This window comes from Erpetoichthys calabaricus, chromosome 6, assembly GCF_900747795.2.
Source record: "Erpetoichthys calabaricus chromosome 6, fErpCal1.3, whole genome shotgun sequence".
Lineage (NCBI taxonomy): Eukaryota > Metazoa > Chordata > Cladistia > Polypteriformes > Polypteridae > Erpetoichthys > Erpetoichthys calabaricus.
The window spans coordinates 55,865,816-55,878,651 of record NC_041399.2 but is presented as its reverse complement, the minus strand read 5'-3'; the positions used below and the strand labels follow the sequence as shown (position 1 = coordinate 55,878,651).

The 12,836-nt window shown below is 42.7% G+C and overlaps 1 protein-coding gene across 4 annotated transcripts in view; it reads right to left on the bottom strand.

Moving 5' to 3' along the window:
• The window catches only part of sulf1 (sulfatase 1), a 163,433-nt gene extending 151,180 nt beyond the window's left edge, over positions 1-12,253 (bottom strand). For 2 of the 4 annotated variants that reach the window (XM_051928722.1, XM_051928721.1), the window contains exon 1: positions 11,971-12,229. The gene's annotated coding sequence lies outside the window, so the exon portion shown is untranslated. Of the gene's footprint in view, positions 1-11,970 lie in introns of all 4 variants that reach the window. The other 2 variants (XR_007935236.1, XM_028803605.2) reach the window with 2 other exon arrangements.
• Between the last annotated feature and the right edge of the window lie 583 nt (positions 12,254-12,836).

Sequence of the window (12,836 nt, the reverse complement as noted above, 5' to 3'; positions counted from 1 at the left end):
AAGATGCCAGGACGCACTTACATCCACAAAGAAGCCAAAAGCATGCCAGGATTTAAAGCACACAAGGATAGACTGACTCTGCTGCTTGGAGGGAATATCGCGGGGTTCAAGCTGAAGCCCTTCTTAATTTATCATTCCGAAAATCCACGTGCATTTAAGAATGTGAACAAGCACACTTTGCCAGTTTATTATAGGTCAAACCGTAATGCCTGGATGAACCAGGCGTTATTTGAGGATTGGTTCAGTAATTGTTTCATTCATCCAGTGCGTGAGTACTGTTTGGAGAGAGGAATTCCCTTCAAAATTTTACTGTTGCTCGATAATGCGCCTGGACATCTACGTCACTTAGCTGATCTCTATCCCAATGTGAAAGTGTTTTTTTTGCCCCCAAACACTACTCCACTTATTCAACCGATGGACCAAGGTGTGATTGCTACATTAAAGGCAAACTATCTCAGAACCACCTTCATCCAAGCCATAGCTGCAATAGATGCCGACCCGGAACTATCACTACGCGACTTTTGGAAACAGTATAATATTGAACGATTTGCGAGGATTGTACGGATGGCACGTGACACATTTTGTCTTTATTGCGAAATTTATGAAGAGAAAAAAAAAAAACAAACAATTCAGACAAAGCTCACTATGTTTATGAAAAGACCAACTCCTCCCATCACCCAGTCCGCAGCCTCGCCTGATGAAGGCGATATCGACAACCTGCAGCCAAGCACCAGTGGTGCCAGGAATTAAATGTACATTACAGTAATTTTTATTTTGTACGTTTTCCAGATATTAAACAAGTTGTACTGTAGTATGCTGTGTTTATCTTAGAAAGTAAGAAAATGTTGATAAAATATTACTTTAAGATGATTACAATATCATTACCCAGTCTAATATTCTTACCTTAATTTAACATAGGCGCTATATAAATGTAATGAATTATTATTATTATTATAGGCCGACTTACGTCCAAATCAACTTACAACCAGTCAGTCAGTCAGTCAGTCAACGAGTACCTGTACTGCATTTAGCATTCAAATGGAGGGGTTTGCGTGTCCCAATGATCCTAGGAGCTCTGTTGTCCGGGGCTTTATGCCCCTGGTAGGGCCACCCAAGGCAAACTGGTCCTAGGTGAGGGATGAGACAAAGAGCGGTTAAACAAACCTCCTATGAAGAAAAACAATTTTGGACAGCGTTTTCCCTTGCCCGGACGCGGGTCACCGGGGCCCCAATCTGGAGCCAGGCCTGGAGGTGGGGCTCGATGGCGAGTGCCTGGTGGCCGGGCCTGCACCCATGGGGCTCGGCCGGGCACAGCCCGAAGAGGCAACGTGGGTCCCCCTTCCCATGGGCTCACCACCTATGGGAGGGGCCAAGGAGGTCGGGTGCAGTGTGAGTTGGGTAGTGGCCGAAGGCAGGGGACCTTGGCGGTCCGATCCTCGGCTACAGAAGCTGGCTCTTGGGACGTGGAATGTCACCTCTCTGAAGGGGAAGGAGCCTGAGCTAGTGCGCGAAGTTGAGAGGTTCCGGCTAGATATAGTCGGACTCACCTCGACGCACAGCTTGGAGTCTGGAACCAATCTCCTTGAGAGGGGCTGGACTCTGTACCACTCTGGGGTTGCCCCCGGTGAGAGGCGCCAAGCAGGTGTGGGTATACTTATTGCCCCCCAACTTGGAGCCTGTACATTGGGGTTTACCCCAGTAGACGAGAGGGTAGCCTCCCTTCGCCTTTGGGTGGGGGGACGGGTCCTAACTGTTGTTTGTCCGTATGCACCGAACAGCAGTTCGGAGTACCCACCCTTTTTGGAGTCCCTGGAGGGGGTGCTAGAGGGCATACCTTCTGGGGACTCCCTTGTTCTGCTGGGATACTTCAATGCTCATGTGGGCAATGACAGTGAGACCTGGAAGGGCGTGATTGGGAGGAATGGCCCCCCCGATCTGAACCCGAGCGGTGTTTTGTTATTGGACTTCTGTGCTCGTCACGGATTGTCCATAACGAACACCATGTTCAAGCATAGGGGTGTTCATATGTGCACTTGGCACCAGGACACCCTAGGCCTCAGTTCGATGATCGACTTTGTGGTCGTGTCGTCGGACTTGCGGCCACATGTCTTGGACACTCGGGTGAAGAGAGGAGTGGAGCTGTCAACTGATCACCACCTGGTGGTGAGTTGGCTTCGATGGTGGGGGAGGATGCCGGTCAGGCGTGGTAGGCCCAAACGTGTTGTGAGGGTCTGCTGGAAACGTCTGGCTGAGCCCCCTGTCAGAAGTAGTTTCAACTCCCACCTCCGGCAGAACTTCAACCACATCCCGAGGGAGGTGGGGGACATTGAGTCCGAATGGGCCATGTTCCGTGCCTCTATTGTTGAGGCAGCTGACCGGAGCTGTGGCCGTAAGGTGGTCGGTACCTGTCGTGGCGGCAATCCCCGAACCCGCTGGTGGACACCGGCGGTGAAGGATGCCGTCAAGCTGAAGAAGGAGTCCTACAGGACCCTTTTGTCCTGTGGGACCCTGGAGGCAGCTGATAGGTACCGGCAGGCCAAGCGGAATGCGGCTTTGATGGTTGCTGAGGCAAAAACTCGGGCGTGGGAGGAGTTTGGGGAGGCCATGGAGAACGACTTTCGGACGGCTTCGAGGAGATTCTGGCCCACCATCCGGCGTCTCAGGAAGGGGAAGCAGTGCAGTGTCAACACTGTATATGGTGGGGATGGTGCGCTGCTGACCTCGACTCGGGACGTTGTGGGTCGGTGGGGGGAGTACTTCGAAGACCTCCTCAATCCCATTAACATGCCTTCCAATGAGGAAGCAGAGCCTGGGGACTCAGAGGTGGGCTCCCCCATCTCTGGGACTGAGGTCACCGAGGTGGTCAAAAAACTCCTTGGTGGCAGGGCCCCGGGGGTGGATGAGATACGCCCGGAGTTACTCAAGGCTCTGGATGTTGTAGGACTGTCTTGGCTGACACGCCTCTGCAACATCGCATGGACATCAGGGACAGTGCCTCTGGATTGGCAGACCGAGGTGGTGGTCCCCCTCTTTAAGAAGGGGGATCGGAGGGTGTGTTCCAACTACAGAGGGATCACACTCCTCAGCCTCCCTGGAAAAGTCTATTCAGGGGTCCTGGAGAGGAGGGCCCGTCGGATAGTCGAGCCTCGGATTCAGGAGGAACAGTGTGGTTTTCGTCCTGGTCGCGGAACAGTGGACCAGCTCTATACCCTTAGCAGGGTCCTGGAGGGTGCATGGGAGTTTGCCCAACCAGTCTACATGTGTTTTGTGGACTTGGAAAAGGCATTCGACCGTGTCCCTCGGGGAATCCTGTGGGGGGGTACTCCGAGAGTATGGGGTACCGGCCCCCCTGATAAGGGCTGTTCAGTCCCTGTACGATCGGTGCCAGAGCTTGGTCCGCATTGCCGGCAGTAAGTCGACCCCGTTTCCAGTGAGAGTTGGACTCCGCCAGGGCTGCCCTTTGTCACCGATTCTGTTCATAACTTTTATGGACAGAATTTCTAGGCGCAGCCAGGGCGTTGAGGGGGTCCGGTTTGGTGGGCTCAGGATTGAGTCACTGCTTTTTGCAGATGATGTTGTCCTGTTTGCTTCATCAGGCCGTGATCTTCAGCTCTCTCTGGATCGGTTCGCAGCTGAGTGTGAAGCGGCTGGGATGAGAATCAGCACCTCCAAATCCGAGACCATGGTCCTCAGCCGGAAAAGGGTGGAGTGCCCTCTCAGGGTTGGTAGCGAGATCCTGCCCCAAGTGGAGGAGTTCAAGTATCTCGGGGTCTTGTTCACGAGTGAGGGAAGAATGGAGCGTGAGATCGACAGGCGGATCGGTGCGGCATCCGCAGTAATGCGGGCGCTGCATCGGTCTGTCGTGGTAAAAATTTACCAGTCGATCTATGTTCCTACCCACACCTATGGTCATGAGCTATGGGTAGTGACCGAAAGAACGAGATCGCGAATACAAGCGGATGAAATGAGTTTCCTCCGCAGGGTGTCTGGGCTTTCCCTTAAAGATAGGGTGAGAAGCTCAGTCATCCGGGAGGGGCTCAGAGTAGAGCCGCTGCTCCTCCGCATCGAGAGGAGTCAGATGAGGTGGCTCGGGCATCTGATCAGGATGCCTCCTGGACGCCTCCCTGGTGAGGTGTTCCGGGCACGTCTAACCGGGAGGAGGCCCCGGGGAAGACCCAGGACATGCTGGAGGGACTATGTCTCTCGACTGGCCTGGGAACGCCTTGGGATTCTCCCGGAAGAGCTAGAAGTGGCCGGGGAGAGGGAAGTCTGGGCATCTCTGCTCAAGCTGCTGCCCCCGCGACCCGACCTCGGATAAGCGGGAGACAATGGATGGATGGATGGAAGCTGGCTACAAAACTGATTTTGAGGTCAGAGCCTTAGTAATTATTCAAGCTGAAAATAAGGGTGCAGCATGCTTTAGGACAAGGATGAGCCAAAGAAACACCTTGAAGTGCTTAGAGTGACTCCAAGGTCAGATGGGACAGATAAACTTTAATTGTATTACCTTGTGTGCACTACTCCCTGAAATCTATCACAGGCGCTAAACAAACTTTGTTTAAATAGTAGTGTATACATATACAATGAGTTCTTACCATATGCTAAAGATAGTCATGTTCGGCTGATTGCCATGCATGAGTGTGGGGGGTATACAGCAAAGCACCCTGTGACTGACTGGTGTTCAGCCCAGAGGTAGCTTTTGCCAGAAGCTGCTGAGATAGTCTTTTGCCCTAATGCAAGCCTAAACTGGAATAAGGGCGGCACAGCGATCTATTCCACACAACTCCAGCAACCTGGGCTCCTTTCCCAGCCAAAACAAAGCTGTGTGGACTTTGAACAAGCTGCCCATGTTCATATGGATTTTCTTAAAATTGGCAGAGTTACCTTCCACTTTCCAAAAATGTACATTATCTTGATTGTTGGCACTTGGCAAATATGAGTATAGACTTGTGTGTAATCATGCCTTGAATTGGACAATATACAAGCATATACTAATATGCACATACAGTAGTCAGATAAAAAGTGATTAGAATGTTGAAATCACCAAGCATCATTGAAAAGTGTAGTATCAAAATGGATTGTTCATTCAGGTGGGAGATGGTAGATAAAAGAATGACATCATCTGTGTCAGTTACATGTTCATAGTTTGGTGAAAGAAAGTAGTTAGAAAGGGATTTTTTGCAGTAATGTAAAGTGACTAAATTTCTTTTGAAAGGGGCAAACATTAATATATCACTTCAGGAGGCATACTGAGATGCCATCCATGGGTGCTATTAGCATCAAATTAGACCTGCTGTTGTCACTCATGAACCACCTTTAGCAAAAGAAACACAGAAAGGAAAGGAAAAAAAAATCAATGAGCTCATCAGAAAGTATCAAGATGACACAACAATTGAAGCTGTCCAGGTACTGGCGAGATGCTGCTGCAAAAGAGCTAGATGGGATTCTGCTGAAAAGGGATCATTAAACGTTTAGAAAGGTGGCAAAAGCATATCATATGGGACAGGGATTGTGCAGAGAAGTAAGCAAGGATAAATCAGTTTTCATATCTGAAATGTTAAAAAAAAACAGTTGAAGGCATTTGCTGTTTACTTTTGTGTTTATCACTATTAATGCTCCTGATCTTTGGTCAGTTTTTAAATATTCCATAATATTTCACTTCCTAATTTCCTTTCTGCATTCATAAAATCCTTTTTAACTGTTGCACTCACGTGTTTATAACCCCTATGGTTAGCCCTCAAGTTATTTGTCTTTAGATAGCTCCTTTTGGTTTACAGTTAGCTCCTGTTTCATTCACTGCACCTTTTTATTAAACTTCCCATAGTTTCTAAATTTCAGGGTGAACTCGTCCTGTATTCTACATAGCATAATTCTAAGCCTACGTGCAAAAAAGAGATCTGGACAAATTGACACTTTACCGTTTTACAGTTTTATGTTTCTATTATTCTCAAGTACAGTTTTTTTTTGTAGTGCCTTTCACGGCAGAGATGCTAGACAACAGAGTCAAATAAGCCATGCAGAAGGCTTCGTATCTACTTGTGTAAATGCAAAAAGACAAAACAGAAAAGGATACAAATGCATGAATTTCCTCTGTATGCTTAAGGATACATATTTTTTTCTGACTAGAGCTTAATAAACTTTTATCTTTTATAGGTTTAGACATTTTCTATCATAAAGTTAACAATTATACACTTTTTAAGATCAGGATATATGATTACTTCATTAGCAACAAAGACTTAACAGGCACCTTTATTCAAGTAAAGCCACTAGAGCTGGTGGAACTAATAACTAATAAAATTATTTAGCATTTTTTCCTGCCACAGTGCAGATAGACTAAGTAACTAGCTCAGGATCACACAACAAGTTAAGAGAAGGAATTGAACCAACAGCTTTGTGAATTACAGTCCACTAACCTAGCCTGTATGCCTGACTGTCTGTCTAACAAGTGTAATAAAGGCACTAATGGAGGAATACCCAGAAACAAGAAGCTAAAGTCAGGTTAGAGCAAGTATTTCAGATATTATATCCAGCAGATTCAGAGACAATGTGGCATAATGACTAGATAATTCAACTGTATACACAAAGTTTTCAGTTGAGTCCTCACCTCTTACTCACCTTTACTCGCTGGTATATGAATTTTAAAAATATCAAATCAATTCTTTATTAAAATAAAAGCTTTAAAGCACTGAAGGGTGTTATTTCCTTCTGAGTTAATGTGTTTTCTTGAATGCTTGAAGTGCTCCATTAAGAATTGTCCTGGGTACTCACTAGGGGGCGCTCTAAGCAGAAGTTTGGAAGTGTTGCATGATTTCTTCACAAACAAACAAACTAATATAAATTAAAAACGGTGTATGCATTTGGGGTTTGGGTGAGGCCAGTCAAAACAAAGGCAGGTACAGAGATGGGCCACCATGGTGAAAAAATGCAAGTGAAAATGGGTTATTTAAAATCCCACTTCACAATGGGCAAGATGGATTTTCCATCTGCTGTACAGGAACATTTTACTTAAGGATCTAACATTTTCATTTACAGTTATTTAACTCTTTGTAGTCTGCCATTAAATTCCACTGGACTGTATGCTTGAAACTGTCTAGACTCAAAAATTAACCAATCAATCTTTATTACGTACAGTATGGCTTTTTTCCAAATAAAAACCATCAAAAATTAGACAAGCGTAGCTGAACAGTGTAATTGTCAATAAGTTGCTGCTTGTCCACCCATTACTAACCGTTATATTTGGCTTTAAATGATAAAACAAATAAGAAAGCACTTTAAGACAAGAAATTCCCTGTTGTTCACCCATTTTCAGAGGACATATTAAACATTACAAATAAACACTAAAAAAATACTTTTAAAAAATGAAAACGTATTCATCCAGAACACAAGTCAAATGCTTCCTATTATGGTTGCAAAAAAAAAAAAAACACTCTGAGCAACGTTTGAAATATGCTTTCTGGCAATGAATACACCTTTTCCATATTTATTTTCAGAGCTGACTCACAATTCAGAATGTGCATATAACTCCAAGATGCAAGTGTATCAGTAAAATGTTACATGCTTTCAGATTGGTTGAAATGGTCAACAAGCATTTGATTTCAGAGATGTGGAAAGATCCTAATAGTGCCAGCCCGGCTCGGCTCTATGCTTGTACTGTCTGCTTTGGGATTTGCGCGCAGGTGCTTTAAATCACACTCAGGTCTAGGTCTGCAGTGTCAACAGGACATGGTGCTTTCTTTGAATGAATGTAATACATTCCTTTAAAGATTAAAGCTACCAGAGATGGTGAATACCCTTTCAGTATAAGTGTTCACTCACCGAAATCTAACAACCACAAAACAGCTACTGTAATAATATTTATGTTGGCACAGCAGCCCCTGGAAATTTAGATTATTTGTCACAGCTGTCTTCATTGTTTGAATGCAGAACTACAATATTATTTATCATTTGTTTTTAAATGCACTTGACAGTAGCTGGCATATGCTTACTTTTGTACTGCATAGGCACCAGCATGAACATAAAACACAGTTGTATTTTAGAGACTGCACAGCCCTTTCTGCCTTCATATCTAAAATAACATTTTGAACGACACTGTAATCTGAGCTGAACATGATTGAGACATGAATGTGCTAGACTAATGCAATGTTCGATTCATTTAAAAAATTTTAAATTTTTTTGTAAGCTGTTCTGCAATCTATGGACTACATAAAATAAAGTGGAGATAAAAAGCATTCTGAGCCAGTAAGGACAATTACAATCAAAAGTGTGACAGAATTTAGATACAATATAGTAGAGCAGTGTAAAGTAGAATGTGAGCGAGGAGAGTAGATTGCACTTAAAAGGACAGGAACAGCCAAATAATGCCGAGGACAGCACAGATGAGCAGACTTGAACAGATTAAAGAACAGTCTAGAAGAGAAGATTTCACCAAGATGAGGAGAAAAGACTACAGATGAGTTTGGCACCACAGAGCAGATTCAAGTACAAAAGGGTACAGCTGAGATGAGTAGAGTACAGCAGAACAGAGCAGAGCTGGCTGCAGAACAGAATTGCAGAGTTCAGTGGAGCACAGCAGAGTGTACAGCAGAGTATAAAAAAGTAGAACTTAGCAGGGCAGAGTAAACCAGAGCAGAGAAGAATGGAGTAAAGCAGAGTAGGGAACAGGCTATTGAAGGCAACAGTACTCCTTACTGAATAGCATAAATTGAGACTGTGCAAAGTTGAGATAAGCTGAAAGGAGCAATATACTGGCAGAACAGAGTACAGGGCGAAGTAGAATAGAGAACAGTAGAGGATGTGTAGAGCAGATCTGCTCCAGTAGGCTCAACTCTACGCAGAGTACGATAAAACAAAAAAATAGTAGGCTACTGAATATAAGGCTAAGAAGAGAAGAGTAGAAGAACAGACTTGAGTGAAGAGCAGTTTACAGTGGCAAATGAACTCAGCAGTGCACAGTACAGTAAAATATTAGTAATGCAGGGTGGAGGAGAACAGGGAACAGCAGAACTCATTAAAGAAAACAGTAGATGCACCGAAAAGAGCACATTAGAGTAGAATACAGAGGAGGAGAGCTCAACAGGGCAGGGTACAGTAGAGTACAGAAAATAAAATCAATTCTTAGCTGAGCAGAGTTCGGCAGCAAAGTATAGCGCAGGGTCCTCTATTCTACTCTGCCTCACTGTGTTCCCCTCCAAGCACAGTGAAACAATAAAACAGATCATAACAGGCTACAGAAGAGTATAGTGAGATGAGGAGATTAGCCTTGATTTAAGCATAAAGGAGCAAATTACAGCTAAGAAAAGAAGAGTAAAGCTCAGAACAGAAGACCACTGTAAAGTACAGCAGAGGGGAGTAGATGAGAGTACAGAGTTGAAACAGTAGAAAGAATGTGATTTGATAGAGCAAACAATAATTGAGTAAATCAAAAACGAGCAGAGAAGGGTAGAGCAGAGCATAGCAGAGAATTGCAAAGTAGGTTTAGAGTAGAGCAGAGCAAAGTGAACTGCAGAAAAGTAAAGCAGCACAGGGTGGATTATAGAGTAGTATTCAGTCCTTTACAGAGAATTTTATTTGGTAATGCATGTTATTTTTATTATCCAGAAAACTTTTTTTCTCAGCAGGGTGCACTTTAACGGCATATTAATACAATGATCACACAAGTGATAAAACATGCAAATGATTTTAAGTTTTAAGAGAAATTCTAAATGCCTGGAAAACACATGTGCTTTACAACTAAATGCCTAAGTACAAAGCTGACAATAAAACTGAACCCTACAAATTAATAATTGCATAACAGATACTCATAAATCCACATTTTTTTTAAACTGATATAAAATTATTTTGAAATTAAAATTAAAAAAATAATAATTTTGTGAAGGAATTTAAGATAGGTATATAATACTATAAAGAGTCATGCTTTTAATATTTAAAATTCATTAAAGAGTTTCATTTTGTGAAGGATTTTAGAAAATGTGCACGATACTATAAATGTTAACATTCCTTCAGGATTCAGAATTAATCTAGTTAAACACTTAATTATCATAGCAGACTTGTTTTAAGATTTTTAAAAACTCTTGGACAATGAAGTTAGAATATTGGCACGTCTGAACTATTAAAACACCAGCATCCTTCTAAAGGAAGCACTTTTGAAATATACAGAAGTCACAGTAAATTAACACCATAACAAACATTTATGTCTTCATGTGGAACAGCATAAAAGTATATTTACAGATCATGCACAATGCTAAATGTTATGGGCAGTATATTTTCTTACAAACGGATTTGTATTTCCCACCACAATCATATTTGCAATAAAATTATTTCAAGCCATCATCAACGTCTAGTTATTATTATATTACAGCAAAATGTGTTTATTTGAAAGCCATATTCATTAATTGCTGCCTTATATTCATCTACTCCTATAAATGATTCAATGGTTACAAAATGCCAAAATATTTAAAATTACACAGAAGCCATGGACTGAAAACTTTTCTACCATAAGACAGATCTTTAAGTTAATTACCAAAAATATTTGTCAGTATTTTCTTGAGGACAGTAAAACAATTTCATAACATTTGATGGTTAACTTAGTAGCAAATTGGATAAATATTACACATGAAACATTACTTATTACTTGAGATTTGAATCAATACTTTTTACCATGAGGATAGATAGTGCTTATCTGAAAAGGGTAGAATGGGATGCAAATAACTGGACACATGAGTTACTAGTTTAAACTTGGTGAAGGTTTCCAGACCATTGATTCTGTATTTTACAATACTTTAAAATCCTACAAGTTAACATCTAAACTATATCCAGTAAATTTACATATTAATATTGCATATATTACATGAACTCTCTGTAACCTTGGTGGAGGTGAAGAAGCTTGCAAGTAAATAAATGGATGCTCACAAAAATATGCACACAGTACATATTAAATTTTTTTAGATTACAATTTCACACTTCCTTTATGCAGATGAACATACTTTATATAAGCTCCTAGTTACTTACACGGGGTATATAAGCTATATATATATTACTGCTTTTTCCATTATGAGTCTACAAAGATAGGCGTAACGCAGGAGCCAACTGTGATGCAAAAACACTCGTATTTAATGGGCTCCTTAGTTCACATCAGCATATATATATATATATATATATATATATATATATATATATATATATATATATATATATATATACATACACACACACACACACCCACAAACACGTATGTTTACGTGTGTTTTATTTTATATATACCAAGACATGCGTAATGAAAATGGTTATTTGTAATGTCTGCTTTATTTTTTGAACTAGACCAACGTTTTCTCAATAATATTACTTAGATCTAGCTGAATCATCTAACACCAAGTCTACAAACTGTTAAGCGGATCAACTTGCGGTTCACATTTTACATTTTCATAATATGTAAAATTCTTTAGGCAGCGCAGTACGGAAACTTTCGCTTATGTTTGTTTGTATATATGCATACGACTATAGACAGACAGATGAAGAATGACTAATCACAGACTGATGGATGCATACTGAGACAACGCTGTGGATTCCCTCCTACTCCATTCAGCGTTCAAGTCTGAAGCGGGAGGAGGATCCTACGGTAGTCCACACGTGTCTTTCCGCAACTATCGGGCAATTGCTTGCTCACTGCACTCTGCCGTACTGACAGCGGTAAGCAACATTAAATTGTGACCGCCGGTTTTTAGAAACTGCCGCGAGCACTTCTGTCTTCTTGAGAGCTCGTTAAGAACGTGTGTAAAACGGTAGATATAGCAGCGGATTTGGATGACAACAACAAACTCGGTGGCAAGTGAGCCTAGCGTCCGCTCCGTGCATCGTGCAGCCGGCTGCATCGCAAGCACGTTCGGGTCGCAGCCTGATACACCCGACGCTTGTGTGGCAGCGCCGCGGGAATCTGGAGAGAGACACGGGATAAAAAGCGTAGTTTCGCCGTACCTGATGCAGAAGGTCTCCTCGAAGTGCGGCAGATATTGTGCTACTCTGTGTTTCAGAGGTTCCCACCTCAGGAGGACCACACAGCTCCTTGGAAGCCAACCTTCCCTCTCTAATCCCTACTCGAATGTGATGACACACACTAACCCCAACCATCTGTTGAAACACGTCCTCAAGCACTCAGCACAGTGGCTATAAACTATCCAATCCAATCACGGAGGCTGCTGGGTGGCTCTTAAAAACCAGGAGGCTGGGACAAGGACAAAAAAAATACTATAGGTTTGAGAACTCTGAGCACGGTAACTTGAGAGTGTGTGTGTGTGTGTGTGTGTGTGTGCGCGCGAGGAGGGGGTGGGTTTGGTGGTCGGGGGAGTGATAGCTATAAAAAGAAGAAAGGGAGGTGGTGCCAGGGAGAGTACAGAGAGGGCTTGGATTATGCCTGCTGACCAGTTGTGTTACTTTTCACAACTCCCTGTAATTCCCTGGACCCCTGGGACCTTCCTGGTGGCATGCATTTAGTAGAAGCTGAACTGTATTTTTAACTCTTCCACCTGCTGCTATTACCGCAACACTGGACTGTTTAAGCAAAAAGGCAATAGGCATTTTCCATTTAATTTTACTAAAGTGGGCAGTTTACAACAAATTGCTGTAATTTAAAATCTTCTCTTTACATTGCAGTCTTACTAATATAAACTATTTTTTCTACAAATCATAATTAGCTTCCTGAATTATTGAAATGATTTATCTATTCAGCAATTTTCTTAATCTGCTTTTACCCTTACAGGGTCAGAGGGAGTGGAAGGACTTGGTAGGGTAGGGACATCAGCTCATCACAGTGTATGTTAAATCTCACTTTAGAGTAAATGATT